The sequence below is a fragment of the Equus asinus genome, chromosome 7, assembly GCF_041296235.1.
Source record: "Equus asinus isolate D_3611 breed Donkey chromosome 7, EquAss-T2T_v2, whole genome shotgun sequence".
In the NCBI taxonomy this organism is placed as follows: domain Eukaryota; kingdom Metazoa; phylum Chordata; class Mammalia; order Perissodactyla; family Equidae; genus Equus; species Equus asinus.
The window spans coordinates 55889170-55904245 of record NC_091796.1 but is presented as its reverse complement, the minus strand read 5'-3'; the positions used below and the strand labels follow the sequence as shown (position 1 = coordinate 55904245).

The following is a 15076-nucleotide window of genomic DNA, read 5'->3' as shown; positions in this document are numbered from 1 at the left end:
CGAACTCCAACGTGGCAGGCTCAAGGTGGGTGGCCAGACGGCTAAAAACCAGCGGACCGTGACCTAGGTCGGCAGACGTAAAGGCGCCTTTACATGCACGGTTAACTTGCACTTTCTCAGGGGAACCTGAAACCATGGATCATTAATACTCTAAAAAATAAAACAAAACAAAAGCTGTATCATTGACCTGCGCCTCAATCTGACTACAATTTGGGATGGAGTCTTGTGACATCCTTTTATTGCAGTGGGTGAAAATACCTTCAAAACCGTGGACCACCACATTTATAGCGTCGCCAGAAGTTCAGCTCTTAGGTGAGCTGCCAGCAACTGTCATCCAAAAATCCTTCTATGGTTTAGTAATAAAAGGACCCATTTTTTGCTGGTACAATTCTATCTATTTGATGTTTTATAAATATCCAAGGAACTTCACTCACATTAAGTTTGACAGGCTAAATTATCATTTTTAAATTATGCAGGCAGAGAATGGTGAAGTATTGGGACCCGCACCCACTGGGATACATCAAAACTGTCACTATGTATTTTATACCCTTTAAAAGGTAGGCTTTCAAATGGCAGCAATGTGTGCTGTAGCTTTTTTCTTTTAGAAAGATTCCTCAGATAAGAAATAACAAAATATAAGAAAGCCCGACCTGCCCTAATGAGCTGGGTTGAAAATGAATACTGAGAGCTAACTCTGTTTAGAGATCATTTTAATCCAGAGCCTCCCCATCCTTTGGGGCCTCCTGGGGTAACTTGCCAATGGTCTTGCCCCACAGATTAAAGGAGTGGTGGTGTCACAGGCATCTTCCTAGAATACAGCTCTGATTATATGACTCTCTTGCTCCAAAACGGGCATAACGACTGAACGCTATGCGGCATGTTAGGTCCCCACCCTCTCCTCTCTTTCCCTCCCCGACTTGCCAGTCAAACCAGACTGAAGCATGGAAGTTGACCATAATTTGTGTCATTTGATGTGTGTGCAGAATGGTCTCTATGCTCCTCCCTCTGTGCACACTGCTGCCTGCTTACCTGCTTCCTGGCTTTACATCCCATGCATCTCTGCCTATTCAGATTGTGCATGCCTCTCCTCAAAAGCCACCTTCTCCGTGAAGCCTCCCAGGACCCTCTCCTCTGTCACCTATTATCTTAGGAACCACGTGGAAGCAGATGACAGACTTATTCCTTTCTCCCCATGGAAGCCAGCAAGCGCTCTGCGCACAGTAGGCACTGACTCCCATAAGGCTTTGCTGAATTGAATTGTCGTTGAGAGGGGCTAGGACATTACTCTAGTTAGCAGCTTAGCCAACATTACGTTTTTTTCCCTAAAGTAGTGGAACTGTTTCTTCAAATGAGATGTTTCTAAAAACAGAATATAAAAAGCCAATAATAGGGAAGAAATCTGAAGTGGGGATAGAGGGGATAGACCCTCTTGTCTGCTCACCTCACAACCTACCCTCCCTTTCTTTTGGGTTCCTTAGTGTTTGCAAGCTGGTTCTTTGACCATGTTGCACAGTTTGCACAATGACAAACTCTACTTAGGTGAGAGGGTTTGGAATATAGTCAGGAGAAACTGTGATAGATGATGAGGATAATGACAACTAACATTTATTAAGTAGTGACATGCCAGGCGTTGTTCTGGGCACTTTACATGAATTAACTCATCTCATCCTAGAAACCTATGAAGTAGATACATCTCCAATTTACAGATAAGGAAACTGAAGTACAGAGAGCTGAGCAACTGGCCCACGAGCACACATCTGCCAAGTGTTAGAAAGAGGATTCCATGGATATAGCCAGGACCAGTAATAAAACAACGGGAAGTTCAATAAGTTAACAAGAATAAAAGACCGATTATCTTTGGCTTAAAGGAAGAAGGTGACGTAGCAGCCGCTCTGTGAGAAGACTGAGGAGTTGCATTGACTGCAAGGTAAATTTGCACTAAAGCAAGGTTGCTAAAAGAAGTTAACATCCCCTGAAGCTACATTCACGGACTGACATTCACTGACTGATGGCAGGTCTCTAGACTGGTCAGTCTAGAGAATGGAGTGAGTTCCAGAAGCCTTATTTTCAGACAGCAGGGTAGACTGGAACGCAGAAGAGGAGGCTGACCTCGCCTTTGGCAGCTGCCCCTCCTCCCTGAGCTCAGGGTAGAAGCATTCCCAGGCCCCTGCCTTCTTCTTCCTTCTAGACACCCCTCAACTATCCCCACTGTGCTCAGTATGACCTATAGCTAACACTTTTACATTTCTAGAGCAAGTTTTCTTCTGAGCTCCAATATACCCAACTGTCTCCTGACTCTGGAGAATTTGAGGTGCAAGACCGTTTGGCAACTCCTCCAACTGACTGAACTCTCAGTCCTCCCCCAAACCTGCTCATCCCTACCCACTAAATGGCACGTCCGTTCATTCACCTAGTTGTTCAAGTGAGATGCTTAGGAATAAGCCTGGATGACTCCCTTCTCTACGTCTACACCCCATCTCTGAGTTTTTCCATTCTTTGCATTCCATCAAGGGTGAAAACCTTCAGGGTCTGTGTCAGACTTGTATACTTTCTTTTTCATGTATCTAGCAAAGGGGAGATTATGTTTATGAAAGATTGTCAAAGGAGACTTTGGTCCTAGGACAATTCTGATTGCACATGAGAACCTTCTGGACTCAATTCATGGTATAAAAAAAGAACATACAGTTTATAATCACTGGAACTCTACCTTACAACACCCATAGCCAAAGTAGAACGCTTTTTAGGGACTGTAAGAAAATTTTGATTAGAGTGCACACATTTCTAGAAAGGGGCATGAGTCAAACCAGTTAATTATTCTTATCATAAAATGAGGAAGAAAAAATGCTATAATATGGCACATATGGCCTATTTCTTTTTCCTTCCTCTGAACCAATACAAATGGTTAAACTGAAATATTTAAGCAGAACATGTGGCTTGATTTCACTGGACAATAAATCATTTGCTAAATCTAAAGACAGTCTAAAAAAAAGAAAATAAGTAGATATGAAAAATAATTTTATTGGGTGTGTTAAAATATTACTGGATCCTCATAGGCAGGTTTCTAGTGGTTTTGAAATGTTATACCTGGAATTCTCTTTCCGAGCTCCTCCTCGCTTACCACAGTTTGTATCTACGTCTATATTTAGGCTGTTTTGCTCGGTAGCAGTCTGTCCTTTTAGATCTTTCCATGTGACATTTTGATTCGCTACCTCACACCTGGAACACACAGATACTCAATAAATTTCTGTTGAATGTATGAATGCAGCCAAAGGAAATGGCATTGGATATATACCCACTTGGTGACCATTTCAAGGAATAGATGACGTACATTACTGAATATATTACATATATACAAGTTTTCTCTCCATCACCTTTATATTTAGGAACACAGCTATAATTTAAAATTCTGAGACTCCTCAAACCTTGGGAAATTGCAAAGTCATTGTCAAGTTATGTTAACATGATGTTAAGTTTTAAAAATGAAAACAAGAAAGAGTTAGAAGGAAATAGACAAGTAGCACCTGAGTAGGCTTCTGCATTGCCCTGCGTGCGAGCTGGTAAACGTCTGGGTTATTAGTCCTCATTGTGGTGTGGGAGTGCATACTGCTGGGAGAACCCTGTCTTCTCCATGTCCTCATGGTCTAATTTGACATCCACTCTTGTGTTACATAGGGATTCTCCTGCTCTTTCTGTGCACTGAATAACTTACCAATTTGATGACAGGCTGAAAATTAAATCTAAATACTTCTGTCCCTCTAAAGACAGTCCAGGCTTTCTCTTGGCCCTGAGTAAAGCAATGACCATCTTGCCCTAGTCGTTCACAGAAGAGGAGCCCCATATTCCTTCCCAGTCCTCCTTGAAATAAAGAACTATCTGGATTTTGAAAAATTCAATGGCAGTAATTCTTTTAAAGAAAAGTAGTCTCTAAATATTAATTTTCCTGTTTGGGTTTATGTTAAAGCATAACTCCAGATTCTTTTCAGTTCAGTCTTATTTTAGGATGATTTTGGACTTTCCCAACAAAGGAAACAGCATGAAAGCAGAGGGAGGGGCGTGCAGTGTGGTCCTGACCGGGCATCAGGGTACTGGGCTCTGGTCCGTCATGGGCAAAGCTGTGTTATTACTGTGTGACCTAGACTAGGCCCACTCTCTTCTCGGGCCTCAGTTTCCTCATTTATAAAATTGGAAAGGGAAGACCTGCGATCTAACAACAGGTGATAATGCCTTCATCAGGCCTTGGCACCAGGAGAGGTTGCTCAAAATCATTAAATTAAAAAAAATCCCTGAATTAAGCTAATTCCAGCAAAGTCTCAATGTGTTTTGGCAAAAATGTGAAGCAGTGAAGACTCCCATATACCATTGGTGGGAGTGTTAGTAGATATAACCTCCTCGGGAAAATATCGCATTATCTAATAAAGTTAAAATATGCATCCTCTACGAGCACCAGTTCCACTTCTTATCCTCCCTAGCGAAACGCTAGCACATGTACCAGGTTGCAAAAAAGACGTTCAGAGCATCATTATCTGTCATAGCCAAAACCTGGAAATAACCCAACTGTCCATCAAGAGAACAGAAAATAAATTGTGGTATATTTTTCCAATCGACTACTATATAGCAATGAAAATAATTAGACACAACCAAACTCAAAACATGAATAAATCTTAAAAACTTAGTTTGAGTAAAAGAAACAGACCAAAATGGTATACACTGCATAATTTCATTTAAAAAAATCCCTGAGACAATCTGTAGAGATTCATTGTAAAATTTACTATGAGAAAAAAATGTATTATTTAAATGGCTTTTCCCTCAGCAGTCTGCGATGGATGTTTGCAAGTCTCACATGGAACATGCAGAGTACATCCAGCAAAACAGAGAAGGTAGACTGTGTCTATTTCTATATTACTCCTGCATTTACGGAATATTCTGTAGAAAGAAAATCTACTCCTTTGGTGGGGGTCCCTGCCTCAGTGAGAGAGAAAAATATAAGCAGAAACTAAAGAACTAGGGAAGGAAAACAAAGGCTGAAATATTTCATGTCTATGAAACGTGTGATGTATTTCTCTTTCCAATCATTCTTCTCATCCTTCACTGGAAATCTTTATTATGCTTTTTTCTTCTTTTTAAGAAAAACTTATTCCCCTGCAATAGAAACATGTTGCAATATCTAGGCTGCCTGGTTGTCTAATGGGAAATAGGTCATCCTGTAGACACATTTCTGGATGGAAAGCAATTTCATGACTACACACATGGGACGACAGGATAGGACTGTACAGTGGTCGAGCCAGGCTGCATGTGGGACCCCTCTGAAGGAGTCTGGAAGCTGACTGTTCTCACATAAGTTAGTTTTTAACTTGAGCATTAAGCTTACAACCCATGAGTTAAAAATAGTTAATGTGCACGCTAGCCTATGAGTTTTGTTGCATGTTAAAGCCTTCCCTCGTCCTCCTCTTGCAGCATCTTCTGTGTATAATGGAAACAGCTCGTTAGAAGCTGGGAGCTTCCCCAGGGCTGATTGGTTGAGCACTGGGAGATGGTGGTGGAGGGAAACAGTATTTGTGTTTCTTATTGCTGCTCCTGGGAAAAAGTGTGTGCAGCTGACGCACTCATATCCTTGATCGATGCTGTATTTGATCTGCCACGAGACACAGCTTTTAAGCAGCATAAGGTCGCAGTTAAATTGAACTTAAGGAGGTCAGTTGATTTAAAATACCCATGGTCATGGAATAGAGAGTACTAGTTCTAACAACCACATATTCTGAAAACCATTTAAAGTCTTTTCAATTTTTGTTTAATCCACACTATATACATAAAGGAAGGAGTCTTTGGCCATTAGTGCCCATGCAAGGCTAAGCTTGGCAATTTCTTTTGGTCAAGAAAGAGCTGCAATTTAAGCTTTTGAGCCAAAACATACAGATTTTGTTAGTTTAAGCCGGTATCTTTAGTTAGAAAGCAAAATGGTATTAGAACTCAAATATAACTTAACTCAATGAGCGCTACTAGAAATAATTTAACACTTCTATTTAGAATGTAAAAAGTCCTATAACAGAGAATATTTCTTATCACTTTCATACTTCTGTAATGTACTATTATAGCATTGAGTTTTCTCTGAGACAGTGAACATTTGAGGATGAAAGGAGGGCAAAGATACGTATTTTTAAAAGACCTTTTAACTTTAAAATGGTTTTGAACTAAGTCATCAGATACGAGATATCAGAACCAAAATATAACGGATGTGCATTCTTGTTGTACTGTTTGATGGAGTTGGGCTAGACTCTTCCAGCTCACACCTGTATTCCAAAAATATTTACTGGGTTCAAGGCTTGAGGGGAACACTATGGGGGACAGGTAAGTAATGCGCAAACGTGATGCATTTATAATGTTCATAAAGCACAGGTGTGTATTCCCCCAGCGTTTCTTCTCCTGGAAGGTCCTCCACAGTTGGGACATAGAGGCGCTGGCAAAGCTTTCCCAATAAATTTGACAAGTGAGGCATTCTAGCAGATATTTCTTTCCTAGGAACCGCTAGGCTGCTTTGGGACATGATTAACCATGTTCTAAATATAATAAACAAACATCTGGAAAACAATACTTAATAGTAAATCTTAGCATACTGCAGGAGAAAGAAAATGTATTTTTAGAGTAGTTTAGGAGTTAAAAGAGAATTCAAAGCTCGCTGAATTTCAGTTACACTAATGTGTGAAACATTGCAAATACTTCAATGGCCTTTACATGAAATAAAATAAGGAGACAAGCACAAATTGCATTCAGCATGGTTCCTGCTCACTGGAAGCATTCTGCTGTTTCCTCTTTCCGCAGCGGCCCCCCACTGTGTGTCTGTCACAGCATCATTTCCCAGCAGGTCCCACCATCTCCCCTAGGTCCTTACAAGGACACTGACTGTAAGCAGGCTAACTATGAGAAGCATGTGCTGAACCAAGGGTGGAGAGGGGAGCGCTGAGGATTCCTAGAGGCAGAGAGCCTCCTGAGAGGGGGTGCCCCATGGGCTGCTCTATTTTCAGAGACGAAATACAGTTGTGCGCCACATAACGACATTTTGGCCAATGAGGGACCACATATGCGACCGTGGTCCCAAAAGATTAGTACCATGCAAACTAGGTGTGTAGTGGGCTATATCATCTAGGCTTGTAAGGTACTCTCTATGATGTTCACACGATGACGAAATCGCCCGACACACTTCTCAGAATGTATCCCCTTTGTTAAGCGATGCATGACTGTACATGGATTTGTTCAGATCACACCATGTGTCAGAGGAAGAACCAGAATAAGAAATGCAACTTCCAAGCTGTGTTCACCTTGTGGTGAGATTCTTCAAGAGATCTGTGATGTTATTAAACATGCTCGATTGAAGATAAAAATTTTCCTTTTATGGAAAAACGATCTATTAAATCTTGTCAATTTTAGAAGATATATTTAGTTACTGAATATATCTTAGCAGAGAGTCACAGCAAAGCAGTTTCTTTCCTAGGAATTACTTCCTGCCTCAGGTAACTGGTATGAGGAATCTTTCATTCTTTCTTCATAGAAATAATGCATAACACTCCAGATTCACGTTAATATCAAGTAGAATAAAAAGCAATGGCATAGCATGCACTTAACTGCTGTCATATGAATAAAACTGTTAGTATCAAACAGAAATTCTATTTGTTCTTAGATTTCCTTGAGTTAATATTATAATAGAATAAAGCTTGTATTTTGAAAGTAGCTTTTTGTTGACGTTATGGATCCTAATTATTATGAGATCAATAGAGTTTGGGATAAGAAATATATTTAATTTTAACACCAATGCATACAATATCCTCAGCAAAGTTTTTCTTTCTTCCTTTTTAGAATTCTTTCCTTGATATGAAATTACCAAAGGGCAGTTTCCTTACTCCCTAAATCCTATTTTTAAAGCTTTATTTACATTTCTAGATATTGTGAACACAATCTCATTGTTTCTTGGGAGGAGGGAATTCTACATAGTATTTAGTTTTCTCTGAGACAGTGAAGACTTTTGCTCTAAAGGAGGCCATGTAGTAGCAGCTATCAGTACTTCATTCCTTTTTATGGCTGAATAATATTCCATTGAATGGACAGCCCATATTTTGTTTCTCCACTCAACATACGATGGACATTTGGCTGGTTTCCACTTTCTAGCTATTTCAAATAACGCTGCTATGAACAGATATTGTGCCTTTATCTAAGCTTTACAGAAAAATTAATTTTGTTTAATGAGAATGGTAGACAATGAATGGTAGAGAAAGCAGAAAAAGAAGTTATAATATAAACATCCATCATTTAACAAAAATTTCTTGAACACCTACTATGTGGTTGCATGGTTCCAGGCACAGTGGTAAACAATTCCATGTGAGCAGTCAACAACAGCTCACTAACCTATCCATAATGAAGAGTTTTAAAAACTTGATGAGATTTAGTTATTCATTCAACAAATATTTACTGAGATGTTACTGTGTCAGGCACTGCACGGAGAAGAACAACTAAAAATCCTATTGGAAAAACTTCTTATAAAATTACCTTCCAATTTCCATAAATATTATTCTTTAAAGATATTACAACATATTTTCAGTATGGGAATTATATTTTGAATCAGCATTTTTGCTTTCCTATTTCTTTTCTTCCCTTTTCTCTCTCAGCAGCATACCTATACTGTCACCTTACCCGGACTCAAGCACACGGATGAGACAGAATTCATTTTATTGGGTGAAGAGTATTAACTTTTGTTGAGCAATTGTTCACCACTTTTGAAGGGAGTCTCTCTTTTTAACTTGGAATTAAATAGAAAGGGCCTGAAATTAGGCAGATTCAAAGGATCAGCAGTCTCCAAATTAATTTTATTGTGATGTCCAAGTTAAAATCTAACACGCGAGTTGCAAAAGGGGGATTGCAATTTAAGGTGCACAATTCCATGGAGTTTTGTATATTTGGAGTTGTGAAACCATCTCCATAATCACTTTGAGAACATTTCATCACTCCGAAAAGAAACCCCGTACCCATTAGGCAGTTACTCCTCATCCAACCCCCCACTGCCTCAGCCCTATGCAACCCTAATCTACTTTCTGTCTCTATAGACAGACCTATTCTGAACATTTCATATAAACGGAATCATACAATACGTGGCCTTCTGTGTCTGGCTTCTTTGACTTAGCATAATGTTTTCAAGATTCATCCACGTTGTAGCATGTATCAGTGCTTCATTCCTTTTTATAGTTAAATAATTTTCCATTGTATAGATACACTACGTTTTGCTTATCCATTCATCAGTGGATGGGCATTTGGGTTGTCTCCACTTTTTTAGCTATTATGAATAACGCTGCTCCGAACATTTGTCTTCCAGTGTTTGTGTGGATGTATGTTTTCAGTTCTCTTGAGTACATGTCTAGGAGTGGAATTGCTGGGTCACATGGTAACTCTATGTTTAACTGCCAGACTGTTTTCCAAAGTGGCTGCACCATTTTACATTCCCACCAGTAGCATATGAAGGTTCCAATTTCTCCACATTCTTCCCAACACTTGCTTTACCTGACTTGTTGATCATAGCCATCCTAGAGGGTATGAAGTGTTGTCTCATTACGGTTTTCAGATTTGCAACCCTAATGGCTAATGATGCTGAGCATCTTTTTGTGAGTTTATTGGCCATTTTTATATCTTATTGAGAAAATGACTATTCTGATCTTTTGTTCATTTAAAAATTGATAAAATTATTATTATTAAAGATAATATTATTTATCTCTTTATTATTGACTTGTAAGAATTCTTCTGGATATAAGTCCCTTATTGGTTACACAATTACAAATATTTTCCCCTTTTGTGACTTGTCTTTTTACTTTCTTGAACAATGAGGACTTCTATAGAAAAACAACTATCCTGGCTTTCAGTTGCAAATTATGTTCAAGATATGAATTGGATGGAAATGGAAAGTTGATGAGAGCGACTTCAGAATTTGGAAAACGAGTGCTGTTATGACAATCCACTTAATTATAAGCTTAGGGCCAGGACTCATCATCTTTATAATGGAGCACCTGGCAGTGCTGGTGCACAACTGATGCTCACATAATGTTTGTTGAACTTTTAACCTACAGTAGTCTCTCACTATCTTTAGGTTTCAAATTTGAAATCCTGGATAAATAAAAAATAATCTGGCATGGTGTAGTCCTGTGTAATCTTAGGTGCTTTTGTTTTCTCCTCTGTAAAATGGAGACAGACTCTGAGTTGTGTGAGGATTAATACATTACCCATATAATGTGCATAGAACAGCGCCCCCACATGGTAAGTTTCAATAATGATGAGCTATTTTGCAGCTACAATTTGAAGCTGAGAGATACAGCTTCAAATGAGAGACACATCTCAAGTTATTTTGAAGCTGTATACTTTATTAATAGCGGTTCTTAGTGGTTTTCAATCTGAGTTCCCTGGGTTCTTTGAAAGTGTTTCAAAGAATTCAGCAAAAATTACACTTAAAAGAACTGTAATAAAAACCCTCACACACTCAAATGTCTTATGGCCATACTGTAACTTGTGGGGTCCCATTAATGTGTTAATTTGTGCTGCTGTTACTTATTTTTCTGTAGACTTCTGAGCACATCTTTACATAGGTATATTTTTCTTCCCCCTACATTTTACTATGAAAATTTCAAACATACAACAAATTTAAAATAATTTTATAGTGAATGCTTGAATACCCACCATCTAGATTCTGCCATTACTATTTTATTGTACTTTTAAAAAATCACATATCTATCCATCTTATTTTTGATGCATTTCAAAGAAATTGCAGACACCAGTACACTTCCTCCTTAATACTTCAGCATGTAGATCATTATCTAGAAATCAATATTTGTTCACAGTTTTCTCTTTTGAAGTAAATTTCGATCCACTGAAACACAAATCTTAAGTGTCCATTTGCCGAGTTTTGACAAATGTGTACACCTGTATAACTCAAACTCCTACCCAGGTATTATGCATCTAGTTCGCCTTCTTGCAGATGTCTGGTTGTTTGGAAGGCAGGTTGTAGCAGTGCACTGGCCATTGTTCAGGTGACGCAGCACCTGTCCAGGAGCAAACCGTGAGGGCAAGTCCCCCGAGGCACCGAGGACACAGCAGCCTGCTTCTTCACATGCCAGGGAAGCGTGGGCTCACCTGTGGGGCCCAAGTTCTTGTCACAGAGTCACTCTCTTACAGATGGTACTTGTGCTTTTAAAAATTTAAGCATCAGACTTCACATTTATGTTAAGGAATGTGAGGAGTTGTTAGAGGCTATTAGAAATTCAACTTGGAAGAAAATTTCTTACAGTTCTCCTTTCCACAATTCTGCATAATTTAACTTAAAATGTTTCCTGTATTATAAGGCAAACAAACAAAACCCATTTTTGCTACCATTTGCAACTACTCATCTACATAAACCAGAATATTGCCAGACACCCCCTCCCCCAGTAGGAAGAAACTGGATGTTGAACCTCATGAAAGACTCAAATGTCATCTATGAGCACTGAATTTCAATTTTGTTTTAATCAAAGGGCCACAGAGATCTTATGATAGGTAAATCAATGTGAACATCTAAAATAAATTTCACTCTAATAAAGTACCACTTTGATTTGGTATTTGATATAAACTCCATTTGGTCCTGTGGGTACAAATTTTGGAAACTGGCCACGGTTTTTACACTGGACTCCGTGGAGCCCTGTATTTCTTGGTGCCAACTGAGGGGCCACAAAGGAGCAGGGCAGAGGCCAAGGGTGACGCGTTGGGCCCCTTGCCACTGCTGCCCAGGGCAGGCTCTTCACTACTGGTGCCCCACACAGGCCTCTGTTTGACAAAGGGTTCTATTTCTAAGAAATAAGTGGAAAAATACAGCTCGAAGACATCAAAAACATGTTTTTTTAAAAAAGTATATATAGTTAAAAGGGCCCAAATTTCACAGCTTTCAAAACGAATCTAGCAATACACAGTGAATGGGAAACATCATCAGAACTAGGGTGACATGCTAGCGGGGCAAGGCCTTGGAGCCCCACGCGGTCCCAGAGTCCTCTCTTTTGTAAGAAGTCTGAGGATACAGTGAGACGACGCATGGAATCCACCGGCATTCTCCATTCAAGGGAGCAGTTTTCCTGAGAGATTTAAACACTCTGTTTACACAATGTGAAATAATAGAAAACATATATATTAGTCTCTGACCCCGGGTACTGGCACAGACCTCCTGAAACCCTTGTAATTTCCTGGGTGATAGCAGTGTCTTTTGTTCTAATGAGATCACTCTGGGTGGGCTCCTAGATGGGGCCTGGTCACCAGAAAGAACAAGCCATGATGAGAAGCTAGAAACTTTCAGTCCCACCTCCACCCTCCAGGAAGGGGAGAGGGCTAGAAATGGAGTTGATGATCCATCAGCCTATGTGATGAAGCCTCCAGTAAAATGCCAAAAGTATAGGGTTCGGAGAGCTTCCAGCTGAACACATCCATGTAACTAGGAGGGTGACGCCCCCCGACTCCACGGGAGCAGAAGATCTTGTGCTCGGCCCCTCCCAGGCCTCGCCCTATGTATCTCTTCATCTGGTTGTTCATCTGTATCCTTTACTGCATCCTTCACTTCGTAATAAACTGGTAAATGTAAGTATGTGTTTCCGTAAGTTTTGAGATCTGTTTTAGCAAATAATCAAGTCCAAGGGGAAGGAGCCCTGGGAACCTCTGACCTGTAGCCAAGTTGGACCAAAGTTGCAGGTAACCTGGGGATATACTACTTGCAATTGGCATCTGAATTCGGGGCAGTCTCGTGGGACTGAGCCCTTAACCAATGTGATCTGACGCTATCTCCAGGCTGACAGTGTCAGAATTGAGTTCAACTGTAGGACCCCCAGCTGGTGTCACAGAGAACTGCTCAGTGTGGGGGAAACCCCTCTCCCCGCCACAGCTCGTGTCAGAAGTGTTGTGAGTGTGGTAGTGGTGTGAGAGTAAAGGAGACACAAAGGAGAAGTGTAGCTTTCCTACTGACACAGAAACATTTGTTTAAGCCCTCTCAAAAATTCCTTCTCAGGGCGAGGGTGTCCAAATTAGTGAAGAAATGGATAACCAGGGGCTGACCGACTTACACTGAGATATTTGCCTCTAAATTTATTCTTCATATGTGAAGAAAAATTTTTACTGAACTGCACATAAACAGGAACATTTCCAATTCTGCAGATCTAGAAAATAAATTTGGCTAGAAATAAGGATCAAGATGAGAGTTAAGGAGAACACGTATGTGCCCCTGGGTGGCTGAATATATATTTAATGAATGCAATAGTATTTAGTAACATGCATATTTTAAAATATAGTTTCTTTTATCTTAAAATGAGCTGCAAAAAGTCAGCTGTGAATTTGAAACTTCATTTTTGCTAATAATTTCTAGATTGTTCTGAAAGCTTAGTATTCAAGGACTTGGGGGCCACGAGATGGAAACCAGTGCTAGAGAGGGGTCACCATGTCACCAAGACTCCTGACTGTTGGCAAAAGGCGGACAGGGGATGCAGCAGAAAATCACTTTACCTTTTCACTGCTATTTTCTTTTTTTTCTGGGATATTCTCTGCCTTTGAGAGTATTCTGAAACCAATTATTCAAACGGATATACTCCTGGAGGCCTTCTATGTAAACAAATCAGTAGAAGCATAAGAACCTGCAGTCTGAGCTGTAGAGTTTCAAGTTACATTAACCAAAGTCTGATTTTATAAACCTGTTATAAAGACCCAACTTTCTCTGATTTTCTTTCTCCCAAAATAGCTGTTTCCACGGCTACATAGTCACTTATTATTAGGACTTAGAGGAAATGCATTTGTGGGGATAATGCAGTAGAGATTCTTTTTTAATTTTCACAGTGGGAACTGGGGAATTGTGTATAAAATACAATCCCTGGTCATTTGCACAGCTTGCTTGAAGCTTCAAAGGCACTAATTTTTACTGAAAGTACAATACTTTACTTAAAGCTATGTTATGACGATTGTTCCCACACTCCTCTAGCCCAGGCAGTCCTGGCGCAGGACACGCAGTGGAGCTGACCCAGCCTTACAGCAGCCTCTGCTCAGGGATGGGGAAGTGGCCACGGACCTGGCCTGTGGGTTCCAGGCACCGGCTGGTGGGGCGGTGTGACTAGGCTAGATGGGGACAAGGCTAGATGCGGACAGGCTGCCTGGTTGTTAGCAAAACTCATCTCCCCTGTTTCCCCTGGGATCTGACCTGCAGATTATGGAGTGGACCTGCCACTCAGGAGCAAGGGAGGTGAGGAGCAGACAGGGAAAGCGAAGTCGAAATGCCCAGAGAGCAGGAAGAGCTGGTCCCCACAGTGTCCCTGACTCAACAGTGGCTTCGAGAGACTCAAAACAAATTCCCCTTTCTCCAAGTATCCTGAGCAAGTTTCCACTCCTTGCCTGCCAAACAGCGTAACGTAGATCTTAATGGCCTTTTTCATTGTACTACCACAGGCACTTTATAATTTGGGGGCTCCCATTCGCACAGGTGTGTTTGCAGGCTTGGAGAGCGGTGTGCATTTGTGGTGGGTTGAGTATGAAGAAACAGGCCTGAGAAACACACGTTTAGACTTTCATCTGTCGTTGACAAGAGGATCCCCGGCTCAGTGAGGAGACCGCCCCCTGGCCAATCATGACTGCTGTTCCCATTGCTTTTCCTGCCCTGGATCCTTCCCTACTCCGTAATCTTTCCTTTTAGATTGAGATATAATTCACATAACATATAATTTCACATACCATAAAATTCACTGTTTTGAAGTGTACAATTCAGTGGTTTTTAGTGTATTCACAAGATTGTACAACCATCAGTACTATCCAGTTACAGAACATTTCCAGTATCCCCAGAGGAAACCCTGCCCCGATAGCAGTCACTCTCAACTTCGCCTGCCCCCAAGGCCCTGGCAACCACTGGTCTGCCTCCTGTTTCTATGGATTTGGCTATTCTGAACATTTCATATACATGGAATCATAAAATATGCAGCCTTTTGTGTCACGGTTCTTAGCATAATATTTTCAAGGTTCATTCATGTTGTAGTATATCTCAGCACTTTCTTTTTTATTGCCA

The 15076-nt window shown here is 40.4% G+C and overlaps 1 protein-coding gene across 6 annotated transcripts in view; it reads right to left on the bottom strand.

Moving 5' to 3' along the window:
• The window catches only part of GNAL (G protein subunit alpha L), a 147659-nt gene that overhangs the window by 31384 nt on the left and 101199 nt on the right, over positions 1-15076 (bottom strand). The window lies entirely within an intron of this gene.